The sequence below is a fragment of the Alligator mississippiensis genome, chromosome 2 (assembly GCF_030867095.1).
Source record: "Alligator mississippiensis isolate rAllMis1 chromosome 2, rAllMis1, whole genome shotgun sequence".
In the NCBI taxonomy this organism is placed as follows: Eukaryota; Metazoa; Chordata; order Crocodylia; family Alligatoridae; genus Alligator; species Alligator mississippiensis.
Window position 1 is genome coordinate 168739149 of NC_081825.1, and position 15587 is coordinate 168754735.

The window sequence follows — 15587 nt, forward strand, 5'->3', positions numbered from 1 at the left end:
GTTTATGTGCATTGAACTTCTGTTCTGTTACAGGTTTGAACCAGTTTTTGATGACTTAAACTGGTTTATGTATAACTTATGCCCCTAACCGCTTAAGCCCTAGCCACTTAAGTACACTGTGCTGCCTCTCCCCTATGCAGCCTCTACTTCAGAACCTACTGCTCCACAGTGTCTGAGCTTATCTTTGCTGAAAAGGGGCTAGGGAAATTGGCAGCCCGTTCCTTGGAAGCAGAGGAGGGGCAGCAACAGCTGGTAGTAAGCTCTATCCTGCACTGGCAAAAGGCTGCTGCCCCTTCTATAGAGTGTTGAACAAGACTACTAAGAGAGGAACACCTGTGGTAGCAGCTCATCCAGAACTGTTGGAGGTCATTTCTTCTGAAATAAAACACTTACCAGTTTCTAACACCAGTATGTTTATTGGCATTTGTCTTTGAGTCCTGAGTCTCAGTACTGCACAGCTTTTGTGTTTCAAGGGACTCAATGGGCATTTATACTCATGCTCTGGGAGTTGGGGGTGACAGGGAAGAGGGGAGGTTAATTAGAGCAGCTCCAAGAGCCACTCTAATTATAAAGTGCCTGGAGCATCACGTGTATCAGTGTCCACGCACTGAAAAATGGTGGTGGGAGTGCTTTAAAGCTCCTCGAATTTCAGTGCAGAGACGCTGATCACATGATGCTGGAGCATGATATTGGGTATGCTCCAACCTGCTGTAATTACAGTTTGTCAGAGCAGCCTCACTGCATGCGTATAGGTGCCCAATATGGTTGAACTGTATGTTATGGTGATTCCCCCATGATCACACCACAATCAGGAAATGTTAGGAAATGAAACATTTTTGCAGACAAAAAAGGTAGTGCAGTCTGCGCATAACATTCTGGTGGTATGTAAGACGACAGATAAGCAGTAGGAATTAGTGCACAGATGGCAATGCCATTTAACTTAACAATTAAATCTCAGTCACTACTTCCCTTACAGAGAAGATGAATGAGTTAAGAAATCAGACTTTGGTAACTCATGAGGCATTAAAATCCAGCACCTGAAAAAGCAGAAAAACAGTTTACTAAAGTAAACACACAAGTGCTAAAGTGAGTAAGTTAAAACAATTAGAAGTCTGCTTTAAATAAGTAGATTTACAAACTACAGCGAAGAGTTAGGTATCTTAAGGATATAAACTAATTAAAAGTAAAAACCAAGCTGATGCTTTGCTTGGGCTTACAGAAACGGCTAAATCAATTGGAATATAATTAATGAACCTCTGGTTGTAGAATATACATATGTAATTATTCTAGATGTATTATTTTTGCCTACAGTTTGAATGTGCTCACACATTCATTAGGAGCTTTTCTCTTTTGCAGTGGCAAGTGGATGTAAAAGGAAACAATTAAAGCAAGGTTTGTATTAATTATTTTCGTTTTGGCATTGAAGTTTTCTAAATTTGTTAGAATAGCTTGCATTGTTTTGTTAACCCTTAAGATTCACTCTTGTTTTTCAGAATGCAGAAAGGACTTCACATTCCATCAAAGTACTGAGCTAATTGTACTGTTCTGCCTAGAAATTCTTTTTCTTTATAGTGAAACAGTTCTAAGCAGGGCCTGTTTTGATCCTAACTTTGCACAATTAAAAAAAATATTGTCTTTACTCCTTTTCTATTCTGTTCAATAAAAAAGTTTGTGGCAAGAATCCCTGCCACATAAAACAAACACTGTTTATTTCTGTCACAACCACACACACCATGTCAGTCCCCATGTAACAGTACTATGCCTGTCTCGCTCACATTACTGTGTTCCCCATGCCACACCAACATGTCATGTGCAATACAGCAAAAGACTCAGCAAAGGTAAGTCCAGAAATCGACTCAGAAAAACTGAAGTTTCTAGTGATGTGAAATACTATATAATTAAACAGTTTCCATTATAGGAATGTTGATCTAGGACAGCCCCAGTTTTGTGTATATGTAAATACTACTTAACAGACAAGGTGCCAGTAGCTGGCACTGAAGGGTATATAGCATAATTCCTGGGGCTTGTAGCACCAGTAAAGCCTGTGCAGTACAAATATCTTCCTCTGGCTACTCTCTGCAACTCCTAAGAAGACTCACAGAATCACAGGCCACATCTGAGGAATTTAAGGTACTACCTCTGCTAAGCCGGGTCTACATGAGAAAGTTTTAGCAACTTTTCCAGTAGTGTTATACTGATCTTTCACTCTAAGTGCTATTATTCTGGTACAAAGCCTAAATGTACAATGGAAGTATTCTTGGTATCTCTTTTTCTAGCATAAGCTGTTTTATTTTCTTATCCTACTATATTGAATCCACTTTGGAAATAACATAAGTTGCATGTAACATTTTGGCATAGGTGGTGGAGAAGCCAAGTAGGAGCAAAGTTCTTGACTTGCTGCTTACAAACAGGGAGACATTTGTTGAGGATGTGAAGGTGGAAGGTAAAGACACTGGATTTCAGAAAAGTAGACTGTAATAAACTCAGGGGGGAGAATCCCCTGAGAAGCAAGTCTGAAGGGAAAAGTAATCCAGGACAGCTGGCTGTACTTTAAGGAAGCCATATGTAAGGCACAAGGGCAAACTATCTCTATCCAGCAAAAGAACAAGAAGCACAACAAGAGACTGGCCTGGCTAAACAATGAACTCTTCAGTGAGTTGAAATGCAAAAAGTACTTTTATAGAAGTGGAAACTTGGTTGTAATATCAGGGAAGAATATAAGAGGCATTCAGGGAGAAAATCAGGAAGGCCAAGGCATAGATTTCATGACTGTTGGACCTTGCCATCCCCTAGGGTGCTCTGGTGAACGGGCATTCCCCCAGATCCTGATGCACACACCTGATGTACTTACTTATAGGCTGCCACCAAGTCACCCCTGAGCTTGCGCTTCTACAGGTTGAAGAGTCCCATGGCTCACAGCCTCTCTTTATAAGGCCTGTTCTCTTGCCCTCTGATCATGCACGTGGCTCTCCTTTAGACTCTCTCAAGCTTCTCCACGTCCTTCCTAAATTGTGGAGGCCAGAACTGGATGCAGTATTCCAGTTGCGGCCTCACCAAGGCTGAGTACAATGGGAGGATGACATTCTGCGTGTTGCTCGAGATGGATCAGGAGATGCAAGCCAGAGTTCTGTTCGCTTTGTCAGCTGCTGTATCACATTGGTGGCTCATATTCTTCTTGTGGTTGATCATGACCCCCAAGTCTCTTTTTGGTCATGGCGCTAGCAAACACAGCATTGCTGAGCCTATAAGTGTGATGGCAGGTTTATTTTCCCGGAGGTGGAGCACCTTGCATTTTTCCATATTGAATGCCATCAGGTTTTCATCCACCCACCTTGCAAGGTTATCGAGGTTGGACTGGATAACCAGCCTATCCTCAAGTGTGGAGACTCTTCCCCAAAGTTTGGTGTTGTCAGCAAGCTTAGTTAGTTTGCTTCTGACACCAGTGTCCATATTCTTTATGAATTCTTTAAAGAGTACAGGTCCAAGAACAGAGCTTGGGTGACACCACTGGTCACTGTGTGCCATGTTGATTCAGTTCCATCAACTACCACTCCCTGGGTTCGACCTCAGAGCCAGTTCCCCAGCCATTGAACTGTGAAGCAGTTGAGGCCACAGTTGCCCAATTTTTCCATGAGGACATCATGGGACACTGGGTCAAAGGATTTTTTAAAGTCCAAATATATGATATCAACCTCTTCCCTTTTGTCCAGGTGATACATCACCTGGTCATAGAAGGAAATGAGGTTGATCAGGCAAGATCTACCCATGCTGGCTATCCCTCAAAATGTTGCCGTCTGTTAGCCTGTCAAGAATGGTTTTTTTGATAATTTTTTTCCAAAATCTTCCCAGGGATTGAGGTCAAACTGATTGGCCTGTAGTTTCCCGGGTCTTCTTTCCTCCATTTCTTGAAGATGGGCACCACAATGGCCCTCTTCGAATCTTCAAGTACTTCGCCCGAGCACCACAAGTTCTTGAATATCCTTGCCAGTGGCTGCACTATGATGTCTGCCAGTACCTTTAGCACTCTTGGGTGCAATCTATCCAGACCAGCTGATTTGTGGTGGGGTCCAGCTTCTCAAGATGCTCTCTCACAAGATCCACACTAATGGTGGGCATATATTCACCCTCACCCTGGTCATCCTGCATTATGTTAGGCAGGGTGGTCCCTTTGGGCTGGTGTAAAGCCTATGCAAACGTAATCATTAAGCATATTGGCTTTTTCCTGGGTGTCAGTAGTCAGCTGTCCCAGCTGGTTTACCTGGGGTCCAATGTTGCCCTTCTTTTACTTTTGACTCCCCACATATCTGAAGAAGGACTTTTATTGTCCTTGATTCATGTAGCCAGTTGGAGATCAGTTGAAGCCTTGGCTTTCCTAGTTCACTCCCTGCATGTACGGATCAATGCAGAATACTCCTCCTTAGTGGTGTTCCCTGTCTTCCATTCTTTATAAGCCTCTCTTTTTAGAAGTGGGATGTCCATGAACTCCCTGTTGAGCCAAGGGGGTTGTTGAGCCCTTTTACCACCTTTCCTACCGGTTGGGATGGACTTCCCTTGTGCTTCTAGGATCGCTTCCTTAAGGAGCAACCAGTCATCATGAACTCCCCTCCCTGTGAGAGCATGGCCTCTCAGGGCCTCCTGAGCTTATGAGCTTATGATTTTAAAATGCAGTTATCAAGGGATATAAAAGGCAATAAAAACAGATTCTGCAAATATCTCAGAAGTAAAAGCAAAACTAAGAAAAGCATAGGCCCCTTACAGAATGCAGAAGGCAATGTAGGAATGGATGATATAGTGAAGGTTAAATATTTAATACCTTTTTCAGTTCAGTCTTCATGAAAAATGCCAGATGAGAAGTGCAGTTGGCATCAAGGACAGGGAAGGATTAATCTAGAGTAGAAGAAGAACATGTTAGGATTAGTTAGAGAACCTTGATGTTTTCAAGTTGGCAGGGTTGGACACGCACCCTAGAGCATTCAAGAATTTGGCCGAGGTCATTCCAGAGCCATTGGCTATCATCTTTGAGGGTGTTTTTACATGTGCTTCAGGCATTCACTTTAATTAGAGCAGCTGTAAGAGCTTACTGGACTTACTGACCCTCTGGTCCTGATCTTAGTCCCTCTTTGGGCTACTGGCTTTCTGAGTAGGCCTTGAACCTGCCCTCAGCAGGGCTGGAGGCTAAACCACCAATGCAACTTAAATCAAAAACATCTCAGTCCTCTGGAAGACACCCAAAACGTCTCTGGATTTAACGTTTTGATGAGTGGGGAGAAGAAAAGCATTTAACATGTCTGCAATAGAGGTGCTATAACTGTGCTTACAAGAGCACCAGATCCATTACTGAGTGTACCAATGGCCTCAGAAGTCTAGTGGCACACTGAAGCATGGCCCTGAGAAGATGAACTGGCTTCTATAGTGTGTCAAGTTCTCCACAACTTTGCCATACAATGTTTAAGTCCTCTACCTGAAGGGCTGGACATAGCTGAGGGAATAGAGGATGAAGCCACTGAAGAGAAGAGGAGGGTAGTCCAGAGACTAAGCCAGATCAAGAGTTGACCCTAGAAGAGACTGAGGAGGAAAAGGATGCTGCACCAGTGGGCCAACTCCACCAAGCATGGTATAGGAGTAATAGGAGACAGCATGTGGAGGAGGAACAGGAGAAGGAAATTCACATCTAGCTGATCCCTGAAGTTTTTGGCTAGGTATGTGGTCAGCTCTGGGGAAGCCTCCGTACACAATGGTAGCAGTGCATATGAGCTGAGCAGGGCCACAGGATGGTGCCTCTTTCTCAGCCTATATCTGTCACAGAGAGTGTAAGCAGTCATAATACTTGAACCATTCCAAGACTGTCACTATTTGAAAACACATTCACAACTGTCCTGGTTTAGAGGTGTCCAGCACTGTTACAAGCTCTGTCTCCTGACCCCTCCAACTCCAGTGGCCACCTAGGGTCATTTTGCACTCCAGCTGATCAGGGTACTGCCTTGTCTTTGACTGCTATGTCTTGGTGTTGATAATAGATTTGGGAGGCAGCCCTCAGATTACCTTATGTCAGGACTGTCCAGTTGGCAGCCCCCATGATGTTAATTAACAGCCCTCAGGCTCCCACCCAGTTGCCCATCCCCCCACTGCATCAGCTTTAGCAGCAGCCAGGGACTTCAGCCTCCCCTCCCCCTGCCTTTTCCATTCTGCCCCTTCCCCTGCCCTAGAGGGCAGAGCAGTACAAGACACACAGGGAACAGTACCAAGGGAGCCTGCAGTCCAGCTGAGGTTATAAGGGTGAGATGGGGTGCCTAGCATAGGTGGCGGAAGGCCAGGGCTAACAGAGCTTTGTAAAGGTAGCTTGTCATATTTTATGCTTTAAAGTTGCACCTGTTTATAGAGTGGGGAATTACAGCATTGTTTAAAGTTTTCTTTTATATTTAGCCTTATTTAATCATTGCTTAAGTTTTGTATAGCCTCATTGTTATCTGAACTTTTGTACAATATCAGCTGGGCTTGCCTCTTGCAAGGAGCTTATGGCCTTGAGTTTGGTCTCATGATGTTTCTTTTCTTTTCTATCACTGTGAGAAATTTTTCTAACACAACATAGTAATAGTTTTAGTGCCAGCTCAGATGAACTGAACTTGGCACTAACTGGCTGAATCAGAGGGATGAAATGATTGGATACGTTAATGAAAGGTGATAAGTGAGACCGATGGACAATGCCCCAAGAAAGACACTGGAAAAAGGCCAAATTAAGAGGTGTGCTCATGATGGGTCTGTTGAACAAAGGAATATGCTGACAGAATAAAATATGGGCAATATGTTGACTGCAGAGAGATCAACCCAAAAGCAAGGAGTTATCAAAGGAGTAAAGTTAAAGAAAAGCATAAAAGGGGGCAGCAAGAAAATGAAGTGTGTGTTATTGTCATTATTGTCATCATAAATCCAGCCTCCAATACCTGTCTGGACTGCCCCAGCCAATGACGTATCCTTTGCTTCAGGAACTGAGTAGCCACCTTTTCTGTTAAGCAAAGTAACATCTGGGATTGGGTGACGTTATTCTACTGAAGATTTTTATCTCTCTGAATATAGAAACTGCTAAGATAGTACTTGTACTAATAAAGTTAGACTTTTACTTTAGGACTAGCCATTTGCTCATCAAGAATGACGGGGGGTGGAGGGGGCTGGGATGGAGTGCCACCACCTAATGCCCCATGCTGCCGCTGTTCTGCCTCTTGCAGGTAGGGGAGCTGAGGCCAAAACTGCTGGCCTCGGCTCCTCCACCCTCTGTCTGGTCTTCGGCGTAGCTTTGGAATCACAGCAATGCTCCCCCACATTTGGAGCACTCTGATTGTCTGTTTCCATCAGACAGACAGACTTAGACTTTTATAATATTAGAATACCTAGTTGTCTGTGTTCATATTTCATGTTTCATTTAAGGGTTAATTGTGCTTTAACAGTTCCTTAGCAGTATCTGGGAGACAGTGGTGCTAACATCTTAGTTCCCCAAACTTTTTGTGGCAACCAGCGACAGAAGCAGCACCATGGCGCTGCCATCCTGCAGCGCCTAGCTCTGCTCGGTGTGCAGCTGCTCCTCCACCGCTGCATACAGCACCAGCACATGCCGGCCCCACAACGGTCCTGTGGGAGGGAGGGGCAGGAATCAGGCAGGGCTCAGCCCCCACAAATAATATTTTCCCCTCTGCAGCCTCTTATAACAAGCGGGCCATCCTGGGGCTGGTCCAGACATTGGCCTGCCCTCTTATCCAGGGAAGTCTGCCCACCTGCCTCGCCTGCCATGCCTTTGATGTAACTTAATTTGTTCATTTAAGTTACACTGCCTATTTAATTGCCCTGATGCCAAGGGCAAATACACAGCCCAGAACCTCCCTTTATACTGTGTCCCATGCCTCGCAGATGGCATCCATATCCACAACTCCCCCAGCTACTTATCTAGGCCACACTCAGTCTGACCTGGCCCAAATTTGGCCTCAGGCATCCTCAGAGCTACCTGGGCCCCTATGCCCCCACACTGGAGCCTCAACACCCAGCTCCCTCACTGGGCTTCTGGGCCAAATGCCCCTTGGGCCTCAGGCTTTGCTCAGTGGGCCTGGACCCTGTCTCAGGACCCTCTTCTCCTAGCCTGGACCCTGCATAAGGCCCCACTCAGTGGGCCTTGGCCCTGTGCTTTTCTGTTGGGGTGTGCTCCCCTAGCCCTTCCCCTCCTTGGGATCACCCACAAGGCAGCAGGGGCTGAGGCTTTCTGACACCCCATCCTCACCTTTCATTGGTTAGGCACAGGTGTGGCATTTCCTGGAGACTGCCCTGCCACAAGCAGCTCCACCACACCATGCTCCCCAGAAGGGTGTAGTTTCAGGTCATGGCCCAGGACCAGGAACCTCCTCCATCCCCATAGTTCCTACTCTGAACCTCCAGGTTGTTCTGGGAGCAGCAGATCTCCAGCTGGATGATGTTGTTTCTTCAGCCCCATGCAGCAACTGCCAGTTCTGCTTTTGGGGCCTAGCCTTATGCCCAGGTTCTCAGCCTCTCCACCAATCAGGCAGCCTCCAGCCTAATATTTGACTGCCTGATTGGGCCTGCTCACACCTGTAGGCTGCTTCCTGTCTGCTCAGACCCCTTAAAGTGGCAGGCACAACCTGTGCTCTGCCACACCTCTCTACTAAATAACAGAGATTAGGTGCCCTTGTTACAATGTACACTGCCAAGGGTTCCAAGTAGAATAGTCACCTTTCAGGCACTGAAGATGTATACAGAAGTTGCTTTTTTGCCATTTAAAGCACTTCATTGCTGTGATGTAACAGAAGTGCATGACTTTGTAGCACGTTAAAAATGGGTACAGTGCTCTAAATTAACCCTTGTTAAATGAAGTATTAAATTTGAAGCACTGTATTTTACAGCACTATAGCAACCTATAGTGCTTTAAATAACTTCTGTACACTGGTCAAATTTCTGACCAGTGGAGAAGCCCCAGGAGGCTGCAGAAGCCCAAGGAGTGTGCCTCTCACTGCCCCAACCCTTTCTCTCCTCTCCCAAACACTGTACTTCTGTCAAGTTTAAGAACACTGTAACCTCATAGTGCTAAAAATGTGCTTTAAATTGTAGCACTGTAAAATGTGCATGGGGCACTTCTGTATATACCCTGAACTGCTGTTAAACTGCTACCAGGAGGTCAAACTGCTACTGTGAGTACCCAGGCCTCACAGTGGTGAGTGTCTCAGTTTCCCTGCTATGTGGCTGAGCGGGACCACAGGATGGTGTTTGTCTCAGCCCTGAGTAGGGGAGGAGGACACCAAATGGCTGGAAACCAAGGAAGAGGCAGAAGAAGACATCAAGTGCCTGAAATTGTAAATTTCTGATCTCTTTCTCATTGAGTTCAGCGAAGACCGTTCCTGCACTTTACAAAATCAGTGTGGTGATTGGGGGTTTCAGATGTGTGTGTGTGGGGGTGCTGCCTAGATGTCTAATTGTGGGCTCCCAGGAGCTGGGTGCTCTGGGACTGTAAGAGCTTTCATAACTTTTAAAGAACACTTCCTTCTAAACCATTCATCAATTACCTTCCGGTAGCAGTTTAACAGCACTTCAGGGTATGTACAGAAGTGCATGGTGTACATTTTACATTTTTCTGGACCTCCTGAAGCAGCTCCATCCACACCTGAAGCAGCAGGACACCACCATGGGGCAGCCCCTCCCCGCAGACACCCAGCTGGCCATCACCCTGCTGAAGCTGGCCACACCCACCAGCATCTGCTACATGGGCAAAGCCACCACCAGGGAGGCCATCCTGCAGGTGAATGCTGCCTTCCAGGATGTACTGCGTCACACAGTGCTCTGGGTGCGCAACCCTCTGGAGGTAGTGGGGGTGTTCCATGCCCTGCGATTCCCTCAGTGCTTTGGGGCCCTGGATGGGACCCATATCCCCATCACCTGCCCACCCCATAGTGACTGCCCCTACTACAGCCAGAGGACCTTTCACTCCATTGTGCTCCAGACCTTCATCAACCACCATGGGATCTTTACCAATGTGACTTCCGGCAGGACAGGCAGTGCCCATGATGCCCATGTCTTCGGGAACTCTGGCCTGCCAGCCCTGGTGCAGAGTGGGCACTTGGCACCAGGGGTGCCAGACCTCTAGCTGGGTGCCACGGTAATTCTGCCTCTCTTCACTGGGGACCCCAATTACCCACTCCTCCCTTGTCTCATGCGGCGTTACACTGCCCACCCCCCAGCACCACACTCACTGCCCTGGCCACAAGTGCAGCCTGCTGCTGCAGGGCCTCCATAAGCTCCTGCTTCAGGGCTAGGAGATGCATCCTGAATTCCTGGTCTGCCTAGTGCCATGTGTTCTCGCAGGCAATGTCCTCCGCCCACCACCTGTTCTGGTGGATGACGTCCTCTGCCCACCGGGTCTGTGCTTTGCTAGCTAGTCCTCTGCAGCCATCACCAGCTTTGGTCTTGGGTCCTCCTCCTGCAGAGCTGGCACATCCCAGCTGCCAACTGTGGCCTCTCCCCTGTGTACATTGCAGGGCCTGCAAAGCCATGAAAAAGAAGTTGTTTGTGAGAGTTTGCAACATTTCTCAGATAAGATGCCCTGTTCCAGGGGCCCATGCACTGCCCAGATTGGGATGTGTGTGCTTGGGTATGTAGGGACCATGGTAACTTGGCCAGGAAGGCCTGGGCCCAGGCAGCGACTGGCGAAGCCCTCCATTCCCACTCATTCCTCAAGGGCCAGCAGGCTGTTGAATGCTGGCCATGGGCAGCCTATCTCCCCTGCCCTCCCCTGTAGTCCCTGGGTGATGTATCCCTGGGCCTGCCTAGTGAGAGTACATAACTTATGTCACTAGAGCTGTGGCTAAGTAAACAGAGTAAGGTTGCACATGCCTAGTATGTCCAGTACCCAGAAGATTCCAGAAAAGATGACTTTTAGACCTTTGTGAGGTAATGACCTAGTTCTGGGATGGAGAGCATGTGCAGATTGGCTGTTGATTATATAATTGTATTCACGCCAACATTGATATGAAGCCATCAGAAATTGATACATCTAACCTGAGGTGATAAGAGGTATGTTTGGTGTGCTTGATAACTGATAGGTGATTGATAGCTCTTCTAAAAGACTAATTGGATGGACAGATGATTGACAGTAGTGGTATGATTGGGCCACTTAAAAAGAGTCAGCATCTGAGCAGAGGTGTGAGACTGGATCTCTGAGAGGTGTGAGAGTGGTCTTGTGAGTCTGGATGTGTGAGTCTAGAGTTGTTTGTAAGTCTCATGAGTTACCTGTGTATTGTGCGGCGTATGATCAAGTGCGTGGTAGGTCACATGGTTGTTCATGTGTCTCTTTGGTTGTGAAGCGAGGAGACTTTCCAGAGAACTTAGGCAAGGGCTGAAACTAAATGGCTTGGGATAGCTGTCCTAAGGGAAGAAGTGCCATCCCAAGTCTGGAGGGCCTTGGCTGTGGACAGAAGCATTCAGAGGGTGAGGGGTCTACTGAGAGCATGTGGCCAGGCTGGCTTCCTTCCTGGAACTGCTCCAGGATTCTGCAGCAGGGTGATTGGTCCAGGGGCTCATCCCCCCTGTAGGCTGGGATGCATTTTTTCCTGAGGCCTCACCTGCCTCTGTTATGAAGGCAGTTAAGACGGCAGCAAGCAGGCCCACATGTAGTCAGGCCAAGGCCTGTGCCTGTGAGTGTGTTACCCGAGATCATTTGTAGCAGGGATCCCTAATCCCTAGGTAAGAAGCCAATACCAAAGGGCTGTAGTCAGCTGGGAAAACAGCAGCTACAGAACAACATGTGGCCAGGAAAACCCATAAGGCATTAAAGAGCATCAGGGAAGAAGGCAGTGGCTGTGGCTCTGAACTTAAGGTGCAACACCTGAGAGTAAGCTTAGGGCTGAGCCATGTGACCAGAGAGGGTAGATCCCTAGCCCATTAAAAGCCTGGCTCCTGAACCAGATGGCTTAGACTAGTCCTGTATTGTCTTGCAAGCAGAACTCCCATGGGGCTGAGCTATAACAGAGGGGAACTCAACCAACCAGGTACCTAAGGAGCTGCCAAAGATCCAGTAACCAAAGGGTAGGAGGTGGCTGGGACCCAGGGAGACCCAGAAGGGGTTTGTTTGTAGCTGGAAGAGCACTGGAGGACTGGATGTGGCTAAAGGGGTGGATAAGAGGCTATAGGATGCCTAGAGGCACCTGGTATAGCGCCCTTCCAGGGTCTAGGACCAAGTGGGCTGCGTGGGGCTGAACCCTAAACTGCTTAGAGGCTGGGGATAGCAGCCCTGCAGAGTCAGGGAATCAGGGGGATGAGCCCAGTTAAAGGGCCAGGGACAAGTACAAAGTGAAAGCAGCCCTGCCTGGGCCAGGGGGTTGGGTTAAAACCGAGACAGGGCCAAGGGGCCAGGGCTGGAGGTCTGTGACCAGAATAATGGTGGACTAAAGCCTAGAGGGCTGAGGCCCCTACAGAGGCAAAGAATGGTAAAAAAATAATGTTCATGAGGCATAGGTGTGGCTATAGGGGAGGAAAGAGGTTACATATTTAACCTTTAAAGCTACTGGGGCCTGTAGGCTTGGAAGCCCCAAGGCCAAGAGCATGTGGGTGGCAGGGGTCAAACAACAAATTGGGTGGACCAAGCTGAGCCCAAGAGAAGAACCAAGTATAAAGAGAGCACTTGGACCTCACCAGCCTGAGGGGAGTCCCCCCCATTAACATTTAACATTAAAGCATGGCAGTTGAGGACGCAGGGTGAGATCCTGAGAAGCTAGAATGGGTGAGCTGAGCAGGATTAAGACAGCCACTAGTAGGTATCACAGCCACCCTTAGAGGACTGGTTCTCAAACTTTTTTGTACTGGGATCCATTTGCAAAGATCGATGGCTTGTCCCAATCCACACCCCCCTTGCCCTGCCAGTGCTCTGCCTCCCCCTGCCCTGCCACAGCCTTGGCACACAGCCACCTTCCCTCAGTTCTGGCAGGCACCTGCTTCCCCCCTCTCCCCCACCATTCCCTCCATACATGCACACACACACACACACACACACACACACACACACACACACACACACACACCCCGACCATCCTCAACCCCTGGCCCTCCAACCGCTGCTCCCCATACACTTACCTTCATCCAACTGCTGGGGCTGCTCCCATGACCCTGCCTGGCTGTGTGCAGCCATGACCCAAGCAGCCCCTTGCAGGCTGGAACACTGCCAGCCTGCAAGGGGGAAACCTGTGCTTTCGCACGTTTTTCTGGCACTTGCTTGCAACCCTTAGAAATATTCTTGCAACCCACTTTTGGGTCGCGAGCCACGGGTTGAGAAACATTGCCTTGGGACACTGCCTTGTCTTCCAGTGCGGAACACCACAGCCTTCCCCCAGTCATATTATCCTCTGGGACCTGTGCTCCATGCCAATGCAATTAATCGAGACAGGAAGCCACTGCCAAGACCCTGCTGTATCTACTGTTACCTTGGGGTGATCTGCACAGCGTCAACCCCAGAAACACCACTGCCTCTGCCACAGTGACCATGGAAACTGCCAGGTGCAGGTGGGACATCCTGCCACTCAACGTTCCTGGGTGCCTCCTAGATACCTGGCTGGAAGCATCTTGGCCCACTACTTCAGGTCTCTCGACTTCCTCTGGATGGACTTCGTGATCTGTCTCTGACCCACATCACATTGACTTGCTACTGTCCTCCCCACAGGTTTGATGGGCGCTGTCTGAAGGACACTCACCCTCCTCAGGTGTTGAGCCAGAAAATCATTAATTGCCTGCAGCTTCTGGGGAAAGGGAGGACATTGGGGTGGCATAGTGCCTCCTTTCCCCCTGCTCCTTATGGATTGTCCCCTCTGTCACAGCTATGCTGTGCTGTCTGTTTTGCCTGCAGTGGGCAGCCTGCATGCAAACCCTAGTCAGGGGAGCTTGGAGCCACCGAGACCGGGAGGAGAGAAAGGTGTGCTGTGCCTGAGAAAGCAGCTATAATATGGCTAGATGGGTCTAGTTAACTTCTCTTCCTTCCCCACCCCCTCCCAGAATGAGCATCCAAGAAACAGAAAAATCTGCTGAGACTCTGGGCATGTAGCTAGCTCCATTTTGCTCTCCTTTATTTAGTCAGCTGCATGGGCAGTAATGTGGCTGCTGACCTATAGCCTGGGATTGTTGAGCAGCATTTTGCTAGTGAGCCCCCTATCTTAGCATAACCTAAAGCTATGTCCCTGTATGCTGGCTGCATGGACTTGAACCAATGAAAAGATGACTGGAGCAGCATCTCTCTGGTAGGGTATGCCCAATTTTCCATGCTCTTTCCTGTCCTGCCCTGATGTGTCCCCAAAGGATGCCGTGACCCATTTATCTCCAGAACCCACCTGTAGAGTGATCATCAGATGAAGGCTCTGTGTGGCACTCTGCAGCTTGCACTGGGTCAGTCATGTCTGCTGCATCTGTGCTATGTGGCACAAGTAGAGCAGAGACCTTGGAATCAGTGCAGCTGGGGCCCCAGGAGTGTTCCCTGCAGGATTGGTGGGGGGTGCCCCAGAGAGTGGAAGGTGGCTAAATGGTGGGTTGAGTGTAGGGATATGGGGAGGTGTGTTAGGGCGGTGATTCTCAACATTTTTTGTACCAGGACTCACTTGTAAACATCAATGGTCAGTCCAAACCCAATAAATAATTTAAGCAGAAAACAGCCCCCTGGCCCTGCCAGTGCCTTTCATTCCTGACCCACTGCCCCCTGCCCCCAGCCCCTAAGTGTGTGGGACATGGGGAGCCCCAAGCAGCCCCTTCCAGGCTGGAGCCCTGCCAGCCTGCAAGGGAAAATTCACAGTTTCCTACGTTTTTCTCCTTTAAAGGATAATCCATTTTTAAAGCTTGTTGATCCATTTTAAAATTTGTTCATGACCCTTTCATATATTCCTGTGATCCACTTTTGGGTCACAACCCACAGGTTGAGAAACGCTGTGTTAGGGGGTATAGTTTTGCCTTGTGGGGCTCTGGCTCTGTTGGGAGCAGAGGTGCATCCCAGGCCAGGCAACAGTTGATGGAAGCTACAACCCATCTCCAGGAGTTCTCTGGCAGGACAAGGAATTGCTCCAGCAGCAGGCCTTGCAAAAGCTGCTTTTCTTCTGGGAAAGTTCTTTTTCCATTCCCTGAGACAGTAACTGTCACAAGCCTCTTGAACAGCTCTAGGGTGCAGATCTAGGACTTGCTATCGGCTGTGCAAAAGAAAGCAGCTTTGATGTGAGATGATGTGCCCTGGAATGAGAATGAAGAGGACCTCCTTCATAATGAAGGGGAATGGTATTCTTCAGTTGTGGCATGTCTTCAGAGAAGCAAGAGGGACAGCAGGGTAAAAGTGTCTTGTGTAGGCTGATTCTCTGATTCTCTAGCACTACTCCCTCCCTAAGCAGGGCCTGGAAGCCCCACTTTTCCTTAGCAGCAGCCATGCTGCTGTGCAGGCAACCATGTGGGACTGCTGACATTTTGAGTGGGTGGTCTAATTCACCATCTGAATAGTGCTGCAACAATGTGCCTTCTGCCTTGTGCTGGGAACTCAGCAGACAATCTACCTGCTGTGATGACCTGGTCAAAGTAGTGGA

The 15587-nt window shown here is 48.3% G+C and overlaps 1 long non-coding RNA gene across 1 annotated transcript; it reads right to left on the minus strand.

Moving 5' to 3' along the window:
• Positions 1 to 396: 396 nt before the first annotated feature.
• Positions 397 to 12877, minus strand: LOC109284604 (uncharacterized). Its single transcript, XR_009459962.1, has 2 exons — positions 4814 to 12877; positions 397 to 1037 (listed from the first exon to the last, which is right to left on the minus strand). It is a non-coding gene; the product is annotated as an uncharacterized LOC109284604 (long non-coding RNA).
• Between the last annotated feature and the right edge of the window lie 2710 nt (positions 12878 to 15587).